We start from the raw sequence: 19715 nt of genomic DNA on the forward strand, positions 1-19715 counted from the left end.
AACCTTAATTTATAATATTAAATACTTCACAAATAAAAAGTCCAGGAGATTATACGAAGCAGATGTGGATATTTCTGTGCTTTACTTTAGAATCTGTATTATCCTGTTCTAGATTTTAAAACTAGAAACACTGCTGATTCCATCAATCAGTCAAAATCCAGAAGCTGCAGAATTTTCCTTCAAATGATAGGGTCATAGAACCATTTAGATTGGAAAATACCTTTGGGATCATGAAGTCAAACTGTAAACTTAAAACTGCCAAGTCTACTACTAAACCATGTCCTTAAGCACCACGTCTATACATCTTTTAAATATCCACAGGGATGGTGACTCCACTACTTCCCTGGGCAGTCTGTTTTAGTGCTTGACAGCTCTATGCGTGAAGGAAGTGTTCCTAATATCCAATATAAACCTCTCCTGGCATAACTTGAGGCCATTTCCTTTTGAAAGAGACTGACCTCAACCTCCCTTCTGGTATTTGTAGAAAGCAATATAGTTCCTCCTGAGCCTCCTTTTCTTTAGGTTAAATAACTCCCACTCCCTCAGATGCTCCTCATAGGATTTATGCTCCAGACTCTTCCCCACCTCCACTGCCCTTCTCTGGACTCACTCCAGCTCCTCAGTGTCTTTCTTGCAGTGAAGGGCCAAGAGATGTACACAGCACTGGAGGTGTGGCCTCACCAGTGCCCAGTATAGGGGGACAATCCCTGTCCTGGTCCTGCTGGCCACACCATTGCTGATCCAGGCCAGGATGCCACTGGCCCCCTTGGCCACCTGGGCACACCCTGGCTCATGTGCAGCTGCTGTCACCAGCACCCCCAGGTCCTTTTCTGCTGAGACACTTTTCAGTCACTCTGTCCCAGCCTGTGACTGGGGTTGTTGTGACCCAAGGGTGCCACGTCTCGTCCCCACCTCGCAAAAGCAGATCTCTTGCCAGCCCCAGCTAGCTCCACAGGGCAATATGGCAGCGAGAGGCACTCCCTGCTGAACCCAGTAGGGCTTTAGAGAGTGCCTTTGTGGGTCCGAGGACACTGCTGATCCCACCGGCAAGGAAGGAGGCGACCCCCTTCTGGGGATAGGTCCAAGATTTATTGTGACTCCGAGGAGAGCCCCAGACCCCAACAGCACTCAAAGAGGTCCCAGAAGAGCGTGAGCTCTGGGCCTCGAGCAGGCCCTGATATAGGGTGGGTGGGAAACCTGATCAGCCAATGGGAGAAGACATGGGCGTGGCCCTCCGAGGGAAGGACACCCGGGGTATCCACTGAGCAGGGAGGAGGAGAGGGACCCCAGGCCATGGTCCAGTCACCCAGCAACCCCGGCAGAAGCCTCCAGACAAAGGGGAAGGGTGGACAAGTCACCTGGGAGGGGTCAGGGGCATGAGTCAGGGTTTTTGGGATTGATGGACACACAGGTGCTGATGGGAAAACCTGGGATGAACCAAAAAGGCACAAGGGGGGTACAGAGGGATAAACCATTTTGAACATACATACAGTGGAACCTAAAACCACAATTCCACACAAGGGCATGGCCCAACACTCGATCTTGTTGAACCTCACACCATTGATCAGTGTAGCCTGTCCAGATTCCTTTGCAGAGCCTTTCTGCCTTCCAGCAGATCAGCACTCCCACTCATCTTGCTGTCATCTGTAAACTGACTGGGGGTGCACTTGATCCAGACAATTGATTAAGATATTAAAGATATTAAACATGACTAGCTCCACTCATGACTGGCCACTAGCTGGTTGTAACTCCATTCCCTACCACTCCCATCCACTCCAATAAGAGTGATGGTTTGCTCAGATTGCCCAGCAATCCAGGCAATTCTACCAAATGCACACCAGTCCAAGCCATGAGCAGCTAGTTTTGTCTGGTGAATGCTGTGGGAATCAGTGTCAAACACTTTACTGAAGACCAGGTAGACAACATCCACAGCCTCCCTTGCATGCTAACATAGTCTCCCTGCCATAAAGGGAGATCAGGTTGGTCAGGCAGGACCTGCCCTTCATAAAGCCATCTGGCCGCATCCAATCCCTTGTTTGTCCTGTACATGCCACGTGACAGAACTCCAGGTGATCTGCTACATACATGCTCATCTATTCAGCTTCTCCATGAACACTAGAGAAATGGGGTAACAGTGGAACAATTTCCTCTGCTATACTTCCACTTTATTTTTTCCTAACCTCATCTCATTCTATTTCCCCAGGAACCACATCCTCCCTGCAAATAAGTAAGTACTATTTCATCAGTATAAAACAGCTATTTAAAAAATTATAATTGTTCAGCTATAAAAGGTTCTACTTAATTAATATAAATTATGTATGTAAATTTAAGCCTAAATAAAAGCCATGTTCCCAGGCTATCTATATATTCTATTTCTAAATAGGATAATAAGTGTCAGATATATAAGATAATAATAAAGTCCTATAGGTAATATAGTTATTTAATAATAATTTCATTCTAATCCTCATTACATAAGGGCTAAGGTCATTACAGGAATCCTTATTATCTCTCCTTCCTCCATCCTTATTTTCTTATTTGCTATCCTAGTGCACAACTATGTTTTAGGCAAGTAATTTCATGGACTTATGCACAGATCCTTTTTCCTGAAATGTACAGTTAATTTAGAACTTTCCCCCAAGGTATGTTTGTAGTCACAATTATCTCTTTTATTCTGCATTTGCTTGCACTGACAAAAGACAGTGTCTTCTGTCATTTTGCCTCCCAGGCACCTAACTTTGTTATGCTCCTCCAGTTCTTCATAGCCTTCTATCTCTAATAGTCATAAGTGATTTCATATGATCTAATCAAATGGGTTAAATGCTATTGAAACATTCTAAGGGGGGGGGGGCGAAACACATTTTTCTGATTTTTTTTTTCCAATTACAGAATTGGTTAGAATGAAGAAATATGTACTTTTTTTCTATCACATTTTTTTTTGCATTGTAACATAATACTATAGATAGCTGAATAGGTCTTTACAGTCCTTTCTTATTTTGGATATTTTTTCCTAGTTCAGATGTTAGAGCTTCCTATTCATTTGAGGTTTAACAACAATGAAGTTTCCAGGCACCTTAGCTTTGTTCCGCTGCCATCATCATCATTCTCTAGTTCTGAGCACCACAGGGTGTCAGGGATGAACCAGCTGCACTCCCCTATCTACAGAAAAAGTATCAAGTAAAAAGATACTGCTTGTTTGCTGTGATAGTTATACATACATAAATGGAGCCTGTCACTTCAGAAACATAGGGCAGAGCCACAGTGAGCACCAATGAGAGTGAATAACAGGCTGCACAGGGCTGATGAAGGGAGCTTTGTTAGCAGTGACAGCTACAAGAACAACCACACATCATTACTGCTCTTTAAGAGTTTGGTCTTTACAGCACAAGATTCAGTGACATGGACAAGGCAGAGGTGTTCAACACATTCTTTGCCTTTGTTTTCAGCACAGATGGTGGAACAAATGGAACAAGGGGGTTGCAATGCTCTGAGCTGAAGGACCATATCAGTGGAAAAACTATCATCTCCCATCAACCCTGAAACTGTGCAGTATTAGCTGCTTCAGCTTGATCCCTACAAATCTATGGACCTGATGGGATTCATCTGAGAATCTTCAATGAACTGGCTGATGTCATTGCAAGACTTCTCTCAATGATTTTTTGAGCAGTCTTGGGAATCCTGAGTGGTCCCAGCTGACTGAAAGCCAGTGAATGTTGTCCCAGTTTTCAAGAAGGGCAAGAAAGAAGATTGCAGAAATACAGGCCTGTCAGTTTCAATTCAGTGCCTGGCAAATGTGGAGAAGATTATTGTGGGGGTGAATTGAAAAATATGTAAAAGACAATGAAGTCCTTGGTCACAGCTAGCAGAGCTTCATGAGAGGAAAAGTCCTGCTTATTAAACCTGATTTCCTTTCAAGACAAGGTAACCCACCCAGTTGATCAAGGGGATCCAATTGATGGAATCTTTTGGGGTTTCAGTAAAGCTTTTGATACAGTCTCTCAATGTATCCTTGTAGACAAAATGTCCGGCCCACAGCAGGATAAATTCATCCTGTGGTTAGTGAGCAGCTGGCTCATGGGCCTGGCACAAAGCATTACAGTGACTGGGGTAACATCAGACTGGTGATGTATCACTGGTGGGGTTCCACAGGGCTTCATCTTAGGCCCTGTGGCCTTCAACTTCTTTGTCAATGACTTGGGTGTGGGCCTGGAAGGGATACTGAGCAAGTTCACAAGTAATACACGACTGGAAGGAGCTGTTGACTCCCTTAAAGGGAGGGAGGCCCTGCAGGGAAACCCTGACAGATTAGAGAGATGGGCAATCGCTGACCATACAAAGTTCAACAGGGCAAGTCCTGGATTCTGCACTTGGGATGGGGCAGCCCTGGATGTACAGACAGAGTGGGGAATGAGAGGCTGGAGAGCAGTGCCATGGAAAGGGCCCTGGGGTTCTGGTCCATGGCAAGTTGAACATGAGCCAGCAGTGCCCTGGCAGCCAGGAGGGCCAAGGGTGTCCTGTGGGCATCAGGGACAGCATCACAGCCAGGCAAGGGAGGGGATTGTCCTGCTCTGCTCTGCACTGGAGTGGCCTCATCTCATAACCAGATATTCCAAACTTGAAATGTGCTATGAATATGGTGACTCCAATTATGATTCTGATGGTGACTAGAGTGGAGAAAATAGAAAAGAACCTTTGAAATTTCAAATGGGACTATCCAAATAATTTGATTTTTAAATGAAGTAACAGAAGACAAGTGCTTTCTGTAGACAGTATGCTCTATGACCTGAAGTTTTGCTGGCCAGACACTACAGGGTGAGGTGTTTCAGGAATACAAAGGGTAATTAATCAATGATTATATGATGACTAACATTAAGTAACAGTAATTGATGGAGAAGAAAAACTTTAAAAGTCCAATTAACATAAGAAATGGCAAGGTGTTCTCAAATAGAGAAGAGATTCCCCTACAGTTGTTGTAATATACAGGTGTAATATACAAGTTCTAAAACTTCATACAGACTAGCAAACCCTAAGTCTTTTAGTTAAGATCTCTTCAGGATCTTATTTTTCCCTCATGGCAACTGTAACTTACACAGCTATGTATATTACAGAAGCATAAAATGAAAACAAGGCCAGACAAACTTTGTGAAAGTAACAGAATATTAATGTTTTCTGACATAATTTCTGGTTTATGCATGTAAAGTCCTGGAAGCTAAAGCTAAAAAAAAAAAAAATCCTAATCTATTTAAAATTTCATCTAAAAGGGGGCTTCACAACACAGAGCTTCTCAGAGGATTACGTATGTTTGTCAGAGAGCATCCTGAACTATGCTAGAAGGAATCTAGGACAAACTGATTGCACTGCTAAGGCACTGCCTTATGGCTGAATTTAGAACAGCTGGGACCTTTCATGGTACTGCAAGCTGCACCTAAGGGGTCATATTGAAGCACACTACAGATATTTTGTATTTCTATATTAAGATAGCAATTTAAATTTATTTTATTTAGGAAGAAAGCTGACATTTGATCCAGAGTACTATTAATCAAATCAGATGGTGTCTTAGCAAGCTATTCAAGTGGGATGCTTATGCATTCTTTCAATTTAAACTACAGAATAGATTAAAACAAATTAATTATATCCTCAGAAAGTATTTTCTTTTTGCTAGTAGATTTGTACATCAATATAAATAGCTTATAAAGAAGCTTAGAGTTAATTCAATCATATAAAAAGAACTGCCTCATAAACCCAATCTATTTTCTAACTGAAATAATATCCACTTACAGCCTAATTTTCAGAGACACCAATTAACCTAGTGCACCCCAGAAAACCTTGTGCTTATTTTCTCTTTCCTTCAGGAATGTCATCTTTTCAGGACTAATCTTTGGGTTTCCTCTAGAGAGTGATTCAATACCACATATCTGACACTGCAAAACTGCTGAGGTGGAAGAAACACAAATAAACTAGAGGAAATGAAGAAGGATTTAAGGAAAAACAGTTTATATAGTTCTCATTATCAAGATGAGTAATTTCACTTTGCCTAAGTTGCAAAGACAATATGTAACCTACACTTGCATTTCTTGAGACATGGCCTCCATAAAACCTTTCAGAACTACAAGATTAAAAAATCAGTAAAGATGTCATAAGACTTTATCATAAACTAAATTTTATTAAAACAGTAAAAAAATAAAACCACAAAAAAAGAATATTTTTAAATATTTTTTATTTTAAATTGAAGGTTTGAAAATTATTATTTTACTCTGGTCACATGTATTAATGTGATATATAATAATATATTAAATATATTATATATATTAATTGTACAATGTATTATATATTAATTATATAATAATAGATAATAATATATAACAGAATATACCTTGCACACTTATGTTATCTTTTTTAGCTGGCGATGTGTATTGGAATAAGTACACTACTAAAAAAAAAAAGCATTTTCTCTTTTAATTTCTCTCTAAAAATAAATTTGCCAAAATGAAAAGACTATAATCACTATCTGAAATGTACACAAGTTTGCCTATGTGCTTTTCCCAGCAACAGTCAGACCTCCACTGTAATTTTCATAAGTGTAGATCAACCTTACAGAACAGGAGAAAAACAGGAAGAGTGATCAGAGACCAATGCAGATCCTGTATCAAAGATTATTCCCATCTTTAGATGAATTATCCTGGGCTATTCAAAGCTTACATAAGCTTCTTTTAGAATATTTTTATGTATCTGAAGACAGAAAGCAATCAGTTCATGGTCACAGGAAGACAAAAAGTAATAATGGATTTTAGTTAAAAACATTCAGGCTAGATATTAGAAATGCTTCTTTCAAGACAGACTTCAGGCACAGACTGCTTGTGGATGTCATGGAATATCCATAATTTCTTAAATACCGCAGATACTTCACAGGTATTGAGAGAGAATTATAAATTAGTGGCAGTGTTGGGTATGGGACTTTAAGACAATTTTCTAGGATCCTTTTTAGTCAATGATTGAAAATTAGGTTTATTTTATATTCTGATGGCATATTATGTTTAAGGTCAAATAAATTTTAAGGTCTAAATAGTAAATTTTTGTTATCACTTTGTTTAACATATTTGTCCCCTGTTAATGTCTGATTATACAATTAGCCAAATAAATAACGTTATAAACAACAATAAATACATAATAATGCAGTCTAATGAGTTAAGTTATGCTAGTCAGATATGAGACTAAATGCACTTTAAAAGTTTATAGGCCATTTTGAAAGAAACTCTGCCTTGAACTGGATTATGAAAGATGCAATATCAACAAAGCCCTCAACCAATGGCATCAATCCCAGACCTCACTATATTATTTAGCAACACATTTTATTCAGAAGATGGAAAGAGATAAATTTTCTGTTTGCTTTTTGGTGCACAGAGTAAGTTTAAGATACAAAGTTAACTTGCCAAGACCTTCTGAAGAAATTTATAAGGTCACACGAAATCCGTTAGATAAAAAATCCATCTTTAAAGTTAGATTCATTTTATCATTCAGTGTCAATTGAGAAATCTCCTTCTGGGAAGGTTGCTTTCTATAATTGATGAAGTTCTTAATGTGACAGATGTTGACAACCATGATTGATTATGTGCCATTAAATATATTGCAATATATTGGTGTCAATGATTTAATAAATCAGATTGCTAATTCAAGACACAATATGCAAATTTTCTTTACAAGGATGCCACTGCTAATAACTATTGAGAAGGCTCTGTCCAGTGTCTAGCATTTTGGATTTATGGTAGGTAATGAGAAAAATGTTATGTCTTCTCTCTCTGGTAACAAAAGAAGCCACTTCACTGTTGCAGAAGTCCTTCTTTACCTTGGATCCTTCTGGAAAACTGGATTTTGATTAATATTCCATATTTCTTTTCTACATTCCTTTTTACTTGAGAGTTTATAATGCAGTAATTTGCTGTAGCTCCTTTAATTTAGTGGAAACATTGATGTAATTATTTTAATCCCTTCTAGCACTCCCTGTATTGAATGCCTTTTTATTCAGCTTTTTAAGTTTTCTTTTTGTGTTTTAAGCTAGGTCATGAAAGAAACACAGAGAACATGAAGCACCAAATCAAGGCCTTACAACAAGGGACACACTCATTATAAGAGCTGTGCAACTGTTACTTATTCTGCAGACCTCAGTGAAGCCACAGCATCTAATAGCAGGCAGACCCACGGACCTTATCCCAGGGCAAATCTGCCTCTGGAATAAGAGGGAAAATCCTGGCTGCAATACTGAGTGACACTACAGGAGGTCTGTTATCTTCTGGGAGCACAGAGCCAGATCTTGAGAGAGTAGTCTGGATTAGGCTGCCAATCCCAGAACACTTACTCTCACCACCTTCCACCTTCTTGAATAAGGAGTGGAAAGGGGTCTGTGTAACAACTGAAGCTGTGCCAGCTGAACCCTTAAAAAAGTATGACCACACAGCTCTAAGCCATTGAGCTCTTTTGCTTCTGATGGTTTTGTGACAATTTATATCTGCTAAAACTCTCCAAAATAGTTTGAACCACAGAGTTGCATAGCTGTAAAGAGAAGATTGAGTAGGCAGCGATGATTATGCTTATGGTTATTGTTTTGTCACATGAAACTGCAAAAGCATTTCATGAATGAGTCATGGTGAATTATGTTTAAATTATAGACTGTGACTCACTGATTTTCACATTGTTTTATCCTTCCAATGTTCTTCGGTAAGAATCTAAGAGATAAGGAAGAGCCTGCTTTGTCAGGCCTGGAAAATAATAAAAGGCCTATTCATCTACAACCAACCCATCAGAAAGGCTAAGAATAAGAAGCAAAACACCCTAACCAAGGAAAGAACTTAGCAAATATTTTTTTGCATCTTTGATGTGTCACAACTTGGGGGAGCTACATGCTGGAAAATCTACACAAAGCCTTCTAAGTGACAGAACAATCCTATGTATGGCATGCCAACATCTGAAGCTGTATTCTTCTTGGTTGGTCTTCACTGATTTTGTCACTAGAATAAACCAAGCTAAATCAATAGTCTCTCTGAAGGAAGAAATAAGAGTTTTGTTTAAATAAAACAAACTTTTCCTAGCCACAGTATTTAACACTTTATAAATTCCTGGCCTGTTTTTTTCTCTTTCTGAAGTAAATAGTCTTCAACATTACTCTTTACTGTTTACAGCACAACTCATGCCAGTATTAGCTAGTGTCCCAGTAGCTCCATGTTAGCTTGCAGCACTAAGACACTGACACCATGCAGAAAATGGCACTGCTGTAGAAAGCCCTAGTTAGAGCTAACACAGGTTTGGGCAGTGACTTCTCCCACTGCCTCTGGCCGTCTGGTGATAAATGTAGCTCATATGGCAGCATGTGTTTATATGTGACACATTGCTAACTGAAAGATCAATTTCATGGGGTGAAAAAAAACATGCATAGAAAACTATCTATATACCTATTCATGTTTAGATATTATTTTTATCTCTATATAGGTAAATATAAACAGAAAATACATAGATCTATTGATACATAAATATAGAGGTATCCATATATAAAGTAGATTATCAGTAGATATATAGTAGAAATATAAACAAATTAATATATTATATATTTATTTTTCTATATAGATACCTATAATTATATCTAGACATATCTATTTAAATACACATATGTATTATATAGATATATACATACATCTATGTAAAATATTTAAATATCTAGACCTAAACATATGTAGAGATTATGTATCTATAACTCTAAAAACATAGGTATACTATAGATTTAGAAAAATATATCTGAGATACATCACACTGATTTCAGAAAAAAAGGCTTCAGTATGAACTGTGACAATTCAAAACAGAAATAAATTCAATAAAAACACATAATGCTTTGGATTTTAATAGACTGTTTCATCTCAATAGGAAGCTTGTTCCTAATATTTAACAAGACCTTAAGACTTATAATTTAAAAATACAGCAGGTTCCAAATTACTAGACAATATATTGTATTACTCTTTCAAGATTTGGCTTCAGTGAACATTCTAAAATCAGCAGAATCATCTTGGGTTTATGCTAGTGTTTTTGATGCATATTAATCTAGTGATAGTTACTACACATTGCTGAAAAAATCTAAAATATTTGGTAAGCCAGAGGAATGTTTCAACAGTAGATTTCAGATACAGGCTAACCCAACAACCACTAGAAAGCTTAAAGGTACTTCAGTTCAGTACCAGAAAACTGGTAGAAATTCTCAGTACTATAAGTAATCTGTTGCATCAGGCTGGAATCTCAGCCACTGAACTTACAGAGATACTAAAAGCCTTTGTTTTAAAGAACATCTGTCGTTTTATCACTTCTCCTCAACTTCAATTCTCACTGTTTAAACAGCTACAGGCTAGTAGCAGGTCACCACAGTATGAGGTAGTTGTGTTTACTGAGCTCAAAACCATCACATGATCTTGTGGTCTGAAAAGGATGACCAAGCTCCAGGAACCAGGATGAAGAAACAGCTCACTGAAGAGCACATACACAAAAGAAGGTAGTCATGGTCAGTCTCCTGGGAGGACAAGAGGTTTGGCTTACAGGGACTACCCTGCCTGCACAGGGCTGAAATCTAAGTTTTACAGGATGTTAAGTAATGTTCCTACATGTTACGCCCCTGCTGGCAGAGCTCCCCTTTCAAGCTTTTCCAAGACTAAGTAAGCAAGTAGTAAGAAACTCTTCTCTATCCTTTTCAGACCGGAAGTGTTCCTCTTACTCCTTTGCCTCTGAAGCCTGGCTGTTTGCTCCCTGCAGTCTTCCATCTCTGCATGGCAGTTACCTGCCAAGCTTCCTTACTCCATGAGTAAGCTCAGCTGCTCTCCAGACAGGAACAGTGTCTCCTACACACATTTTTTTGGGAAGACATTTTTGTGGATGGTGGAGATGGGAGATGACACATATCAGGGTTTCCTGCAGCAGAGAGATTTTATGGGTGTTTACAGCTCTTTCTATAGGCTTTTTTGAAAGACTCTGCATTCAAACCTGATTGGCTAAGATTGGTTACCACCCAGCTCATTGATCAATAGCTACCTGCTTACATTCATGTCAGAGATTGGCTCTCTGTAGCCAAACCCCTCCTTCTTTTACAAAGTATGCAGTCCATCTGTATGCTGTCATGAGACTTCAGTTTATACTCTATGACTCAACAACCATGAACAATAAAACAATAAAAATTAAGTACTGTTCTTCTCAAAGAACAGAAGGGAAAAAACCCCAACCAAACACATGGGCTTTACAACATTAACTGCCTTACTTTGCCTACACTATCCATGGAGAAGACTATAAGTAGTGAATGGGCAGAGGGATTAAGGTGTTGGGCAAATATGCTTTTATCAAAACCTAAATTTATATGGATGTAAATCCTTAAATGGCTTTGAATTAAGGCAATTAAGTCAAATTAACCAACTTCTTGAGCCTTTCAAGATTTGAGAACTTTCTGAAAGGGTTTCTGCAATCCAGGAATTCACAGGCATAAGGTAGCATTTCACTGCCTACAAGCTGATATCCTGTCAGTGATGCTCTGCCAGGATTATCTGCTCGTTTCCAAATAGCATTAAAAAATACAAAAGATAAAGCAAATCCTGTTGAGATAACAAATAAAAGGCTTATCAAAAGTCTTAGAACTGTATGAGGCATATAAGCATAGTTACATGATATAAGCATACATATATACATATAAGCATAGTTACATGATATTTTCAGAAGCACCCCCAGTCCATGTAAGACTGCTATTGTGGGCTAGGACCTTAGACTGAACAAAAATATAACAGACTTTTTTCAAAAGAATGCTGGAATGTAAGTTATATATATCTATATCCAAGCATCCTGGATCAATTCCCATATTTTCAGAGGCTGTGCTGCCATCTTCAGCAGCTAAAGTTCAGAAAGATTTAAGACTTACTTTAATGTATTCAGTAATCCTGCTCTGGATTTTTTTTTTTTTTCTGAGGCTAAGTATTCTATAGAAATTGATGAATACATAACTAAAAATACAAAGTATTTCACATTACTCCTCAGCAAGAGATATAACTTGCCCTGGACATTCCAAGACCTGTACTGTACTTAATATATTGAGTTTCTCTGAAGTATTGCAATTAAATTACCTCTTCTGTATGATAAAATAAGTGAGTGGCTATCATCCCTAATTAGAACAAAATAAATAAAGGCACAAAAAATAAAAGAAACTTAGAAGAGAAATATTTAAGTTCTCCAGTTTCATAACAAAAAACTCTAGATAATAAAATGTCTGAAATGGAGCATTATGTTTTATTACAGATAGATTCAGCAACAAATTATTATACAAATTATTATACAAAAAAAGAAAAAATAATTATTATACAAAAGAATTATAAAAGAGAATTATTATACAAAAAAAGAAAAGAGAAAAAAATTATTTCTTGTTCTGTATATACATATAGAGGGTTAGCAAAATAAGAGCACAAGACCTCTTCAGAAGGAAAAAAATAAAAGGTCTCAAGATGCATTATATGATTGTGAAAAAACAGATGGCATTGTAAATGTCAGTTAGAGTCAGGTGTCCTAATTACCTGTATGGTTTATACTTGAAGTTTGTGGGTAAAGTCACATAATTATGCCCATGCTTCAAATTCCATATATTAAGCCAGCCTTTCCAGGATCAAATTATTTCCACAGAAAACATTTTTCTACCAGAAAATGTATGAAGCTAGAGTAGGACACAGCTTATGGGCTTTAGGCTGCCAATCAAAGATGATTCCTGCTACTATCATGTACCATCTTGATACTCAGTCACTTAAAACAAATAAAAAACCCCAACAACAAACCCACAAATAAAACAACCTCATTGAATAAAAAAAAAATCAATCAACAATAAATATGTTTCACAGCTATTAAGGTGTTATACTTCCAACTCTCATCAAAAGAAAGAGGAAGCATAAGTGGAAATCTTCAGAGAATGGCTTAAAGAGTAAAGAATGTGTTTCATACAAAGAGAGAACAGGGCTTTTCATTTTGCAAGAAGATATCAAGAAAGACAATGATAAAACTGCATATCATCATGAAGAACTAGAAGGCACCAAACTGATTAGCTAGGAGACCAAGACACCCTGAGAGATTCCCTTTCACACAGATTTTGTGTCATGAAATAATTTAGTGCAGTGTGGTTAATACAACAGACTCAATCCTATTTCATTGTATTTGCTTGAAAATGTTTGAATTTGTGTTTGGATAATCTACACAGCTGTTTTAATTTTAGTCAAGAGTCACTTGACTTTTTGCAAAACTGCATAATAACACAAATAGCAGCATTGTAGAAAACTATGTCAAAACCCCTGTTTCATCCGTTGGGGCTTCTTACCTGGAATTGAGATATCCATATAACAGGAAATATTTTTTTTTTAAATAGAATTTTTGCCATCAGAAGAAAAGCTCAATGAATCTAGATATGTTTAAATTCTTCCCAGTGAAATTGTTAAGTTGATGAATGAGGGTTTGCTACTATTCTAAGTAAAAGATTTGACATTAGGAAGCACAAGATTTATGGATTAACATGGTGGCAATTTCTTTGTTTTTTTTCTTATATTTGAATAGACTTTTAAATACATCTGGAAAAGACTAGTCCATTTTATCATACTCAACACACCTCAAATACAACAAAATCATAGGCAATAGTTCAAATTAAATAATTTCTCAAGCCACACAGCTCCTAGGAACAATTTTTTCTGATCCTATTGACTAATGAAAAATGACCATTAGATCAATATAAAGCCTCTTCATGTGAGATAGGACAAGCTAAAAACTGAGATTACCAGAATTCAGAACAAAAAATACTAGATTTTTTTCTCAAATAATTTAAAATGTGAGAATAATGCTTCTATAACATCTACACAGAGCAACTCCTATTCCAAAACAAGAATTTAAAAGCTGATCACCTGGCCTGCAAATGTTTCACCCATCCTGTTGTGGATAGTCTTCTAATCATAACTGGAGCACTATGTGATGAGTAGTCTGAATTGATTATGGACTAGATCTCAAGAGTATTTCAAATGTTTGCAGCCTGAATATTATAAAAGTATAAAGAGATACATAACATTTAATATTCATAGACTTAGAGGAGCCTACCTTAGTCTATTATTCATTTACTATATTTCCTTGGGACAAAAATATTTCTTTTAAATAGCCTCAAAGCATAATACATGAGCAAACAGAAGTATCATGGATGCAATTAAATTTTTTCTTGAGATCTTGGTTACCACTTAGTTTTTTCAAAATAACAATTAAGTTGACTACTTTACAGCTAAAGACTGCTTTCTGTACATATGCAAAATTCTTGCAGTGGTATTAGTTTTTATGATAAGCGAGAGTTTTAAATAAGAAGTGGGAGGTATTTAGAAACATTAAATGCTGATGAGAGTGTAAAGAGTCTAAAAAGATTTTCTCATCAAGGATTTTTCTCAGGTTTTATCTGTGACCTCTTGCAGTGCAGAGGCTGAAAGAGGACTGAACACACTATTTAGGAAATTAACAGACAAAACCTGACTTTCAGAGATCTTAAATGCAAGACCATATTTGCAAACATCTATTCATAAAGGCAAAAAGGCTTCCATGGGGTTTCACCACATTCAGCAAATGCAAATGTGAAGCAAGCATTACTAAGATTTACTCTGACAAGCGATAGAATATAGCCTTAAATCAACTTTGTAGGACAACTCCAGGAAACTACAGTGGTCTTCTCTGAATCCACTGCAAAATCAAGTGTGACAGGAAACAACTGAGAAGGAAGCTTAAAAAGCAATTACATGATCTGATTTGACTCTGAAAAATGCAGATAAGTTTAATTCAGATAATTCTGATATCTTTGTTGCTACAAATATTTTCTGCTACTACAGCAATCAATACGAGAATGAGAAAGATCAACAGGTGAACCTTAGGAAAAAAATGTGAGGTTGAAAAAATGGCTTCACACAATTTTTCTATATCTGGGTTTTCCAAATTAAAAATATTATTTAGATGGACTGTGCAGGGAAGTCAAGTATTATCTGTAGCCAATATCATATATATCAAAACACATATAACTTAATGTTACTATGCTGACAAATGTGAAATTCAGACTTCACTTTTAATGCAGTCTCTAGTTGCAAATTATATTTAATTTATAGGACCCCAATTTCAATGTATTACTTTCTTCCATAAAATCTGTGTGTGTACTGAGATTTGTTAGACTGTTACGGGGAAAAAGTCTGTGGAAGGTGTTTTGGAAAAAAAAAGTAGTGTCTTGTACTGAGTGAAAATAATTTCACTGAGCACTGCTAGAAAATGTTTTGAGTCAAGGATTTAAAATTTGCTAGCCTGAAACTTTAGGTAAAAATTTTTGAATGTCTGAATATATGAAGCAGGAAATGTCAAAATTATGAAAAACATAAAGGTGAACATTAATGTGAAGATGAGTTAAGAATTAAAAAAAATTAAAACTCCTGCTTTAGTTTACAAGAGTTGTGGCCAGCAAGTCTCTAGAAAACTAAGGTCAATACTTCTAGTCAGGAATAGAGTATGAGTAGTGCATTGTTATGGCCTCAGGAATCACAATATTATTGATTTGTTGATCATTCCATATAAGTTTCAGGTTAGGGAGATACTGAGCCTATTGTTTTTACAGGAGCATTAAATCATTAATCTCTTCTTCTAATCTAGCTTTTAGCATTTAACTGTATTGAATCACATAACTAAAGACTGTGTCATAAGCAAAATTCTCCAAATGACCAGAGACGGAATAATTCCAGACCTACTTACATCCAAAGCCCCATGTAACTTATGATCTTTTATGCTTACCCAGTTATGATATATAACTTATAAAACTAGAAAGCAACACACATTGGAAAATCATTGAAAGTCATTACTCAAGAAATGCAGACAAGTCAGAACCTCTAAAATTTACTTAAGTAAAATATTGTGCATTAAAATGTATTTTTACTGCTACAGCTAATATTGAATCATTACACATCTGAAAGCTTCATAATCATGCTACATATTCTACATTTCATTTATGTAGCTTTAATAGTTAAGTTCCCATTTCATATATCACATACTCAATGAATTCTGTGGAGAAATTTTGGTCTACCTGGAAGCATGAGTATTCTGGATTCATGACAAAGGAAGTATCTCTAACATGTAGGACATGAAGGACCTCAAATACCAACCAAATTATCTATTATGAGAAGAATACCCAAGCTACTAGAAAATGGTATGTCTTCATCTTCTAAATTACTGACAGCCATAATTTTAATTACTCATTTTTAAAGCATTTCTTCTCAGAATGAAAATTACACACTTCATTCTGCATGGTATAAATTTTGTTTTGGAGGCTTTGTTTTAAATTATTGTGTTCAAGATTTGTGAACAAAATTTCACAGGTGTCAAATTAAATTGACTTCACAGCTCTCTTCTGTCCTGTCAGGCACATATTCTTCATGACTCAGGCTAAATCTGTAAAGCTGATCCAACTGCTTTAACTTCTAAGAATCTTATCACATGAAAACGGACTTTCCCTTTTTCAGAAAAAAGTTCCCCCATCTCACAACTTTCTTCCTTGCAGATGGCATTGCAAAAAGCCTGCACTTTACTGAGCAAATATCACTAAGAATCAGGAGACTTGTTGACCACAAGCCCATGGAAACCAACATATAATTTCCTTCCAAGAATATTTCAACCTGAAATTAACATAGATTACAGACTGCTGATTGTTTCTAGCCTTCAGCTGATCTCAGAGATCCACTAGAGTCATATATCAGTTAACTGGGAATATATCCATCCTGAAACATGCTGTACTGAACTCTCAATATAAAGCCCCCTAATTATTTTTAACAAAACTGGAATGGGCAAATATTGTGTGTTCTTGGGTCTTGCTCTAGAGCCACCAATCTGGAATGCAATGGTATGGTATTTTAAGAGAAAACTAACAAAACTCCCAAGCCACAGTGATATCTGGCAACTCCAGTGAATAAAGGAAAACCTGGAGCTTCAAAGCTTATGGCTTTCTTTCCCTAACTGCCACCTGTTGGAGCACACTCACTCATGATTTCAATAGCAGCTCTAATGAATCCTTCCTTTTAATTTCCACCACTTTTGCACCCTGATTGCATCCAGCATGCCTCAGGTCATAGCCCAGACAGACCTGCTGCCTACAGAGGCTGCAAGTGTCAGAAGCTGCCCCCCCATCAGCAAGTTTGAGATGTTGTCACACATAACAGGGTATCCAGCCTTCACAGAAAAGGACTTACAGCCAGGAACAGTTGCTGCTGAAGGAAACGCAGCTTTTACTGTCTTTCTTTCTCCCCATCTTTGTGTTCTGTATCAGACGTGACAAGTAATAAAGCCCATCTTGTTTTACAGACTATAGATCCTGAAGTGTTACATTTTCCAACAGGATTTCTCAACATTGCCAAAGCCATATGAAGCAGGCTATTAATCTATACAATCTGTGGAAATATTTTAAAAGTCTGCAATTCACTGCTTTTGAAGAAGAGACTTCAAAGCCCAGGCAAATTGAATACATCCAAATACCCACTGTGCTGAGTTTGAATAGACACTGAAAAGCACTATGTTTTTAAAGTGATCAAATGTGAGATGCCTTTCCCTTTTCTAGTCAACTATAGTAGACACTTGCAATAATCCAGAGGTAAATTGCAAGATATTCTTACCCAACTTACCCATTTTTACCTTCCTCTTCCTTAAGCCTAGTTATTTGTTGCTGCTTCATCTTTACCATCTTTACAATACAAGACTCCAACTCTGTTAGCAGTACCAGTAAAGAGGGTCTCAGTGGGATGAGAACTCCTTGTCCTTTTGCAAGTTACAAATGCATAGAGTGCTTCTATTCAAAAATCAAAGAACAGAATAAAGTTATAACAGTGTTGTAATGGCCTTTGCTTATGTTTATTAAAATAACTCCCCAAACAATATCTAACAAATAAAGTTGAACTTATTTTTGCTACAGCAGTAACACTCTTAAGCTCACCCTTTGATCCCTCTTTTGCAATTCATTGTTCTTTCTCACAAATAGAATTTTTACTATATTTCCCCATCCACTCCATTCTGGGATTTGCACAGGAATTGTCCTGTTTTTCTCTTCTCAGATAATTCATGAAGTCTATGATTTGATTTAACAATTTCTCTCTTGTTAGAACTTTATCAGGAAGAAAAGGATACATCTTTTTTCAGATTGCGGATGTGGTACTAACCACCAGCAATTTACATTGGAAATTTGTCTTCAGGATAATTTAAGAGACTAAACCATTAAAGTAAATAAAAACACCACCATCACCACCAGCCACCATCCAAAAACCCCAACCAATGAACAAGACAAAAAACCTCCAACCAACATGGAAGAACATATAGGTAAGCAAACTCAATGCATTCGGGTTATGGCAGACTTGCTGCCTAGACAGACAAATCTGTTAATGAGCAATACCTGTGATTGAAAGTTCTTGAATTGTTCTACATCAAACTAATTTCTCCTAACACACAGAATCTGCTAAAGTAATTGGAACTATGCAGGTGACACACTAAAACAACTGAGTTGTGAGATAACAAGATCTCACAACAAGATCTTCAGTTTGTACAGCAGCAGTATTTCAGCTTTATCAGTATGCATACTACTATAGGCAGGAGCTTAGAGGACCTTCCAGGGTTACATGTTCTAGAAAACGATCAGTGTCTTCTCATAGAGACCATTAAGATTTTCAATACTGTAGCTCAACAAATTAGGACTCCCTTGAGTTCCCCCACCTCATCCCAAATCTCCAAGTTAACATTTCTTATCATACCTAACCAAACAGGTCTTTACATCATTAAAAACCAAACCGCCTACTGTTCACCTCAGATGGACTCAGACAAATCCTACTCCACTAAGTCTATTCTCCAGCCCCAAGTTACAGTTTATCCTCTCACAGGCATTTATTCATCCTGAGTGCAAGAAGATAATCCACTATGATTCTGTCTTGTTTTGCTTTTTATCTGTGTTTATGCAATGTGTGGTATACGCAGAAAGAGTGTCAGTTCTTTCCAGAAGGATCAGATTCCCTCTTGGTGCACTATAAGGGTCCTCTGCGAGTCTGCAGCTGACAAGATTTTGAACTTAAATGCTTGTTGCAGGAGAAGGCAATAAGCCAGCTGTGTTGCCTTCATTGTAGTTTTCATGTATTTGGAAAGATCTTAAAGATGTGGTCTCATGTGCAGCCAGATAGCTCATTGCTTTGAGGTCGCTTTTTCATCCTACATTGCTCTTACACACATTTAATTGTCCCAAATACTTGGCTCTTAAAAATCAGTCAGTGCAAAATGAACAAAGTATAAACATTTCAGTGGGAAATTTTGCTCTGATTTTCAGGTGCACTTTCTTGTAACTGGAAATGTAAGCTTTAGGCACCTGGTGCATCCTTTTCAAGTTTTCCTCTTGTTTAAGCACTCTTTGCCTGAATGAGAGAGTTCTTGGACCTTATGAGACCCAGTTTAAACTATGCACAGATTTCATACTGTGATTTTATGATAAATCATTGTTGTGAAAGGAACCTGTAATCATAGCTGATCATTACCTTCATTATTGTAGCTGCAGAAGTTACAGGCTTTTGGAAAAACATGGCATCTTATATTTCACTTTTAAGATTTGCAGCAGAGTACAAATGTAAATTCTAACTAAAATTTAAATAATTCCATTT

Source organism: Vidua macroura, chromosome Z (assembly GCF_024509145.1).
Source record: "Vidua macroura isolate BioBank_ID:100142 chromosome Z, ASM2450914v1, whole genome shotgun sequence".
Taxonomy (NCBI): Eukaryota; Metazoa; Chordata; class Aves; order Passeriformes; family Viduidae; genus Vidua; species Vidua macroura.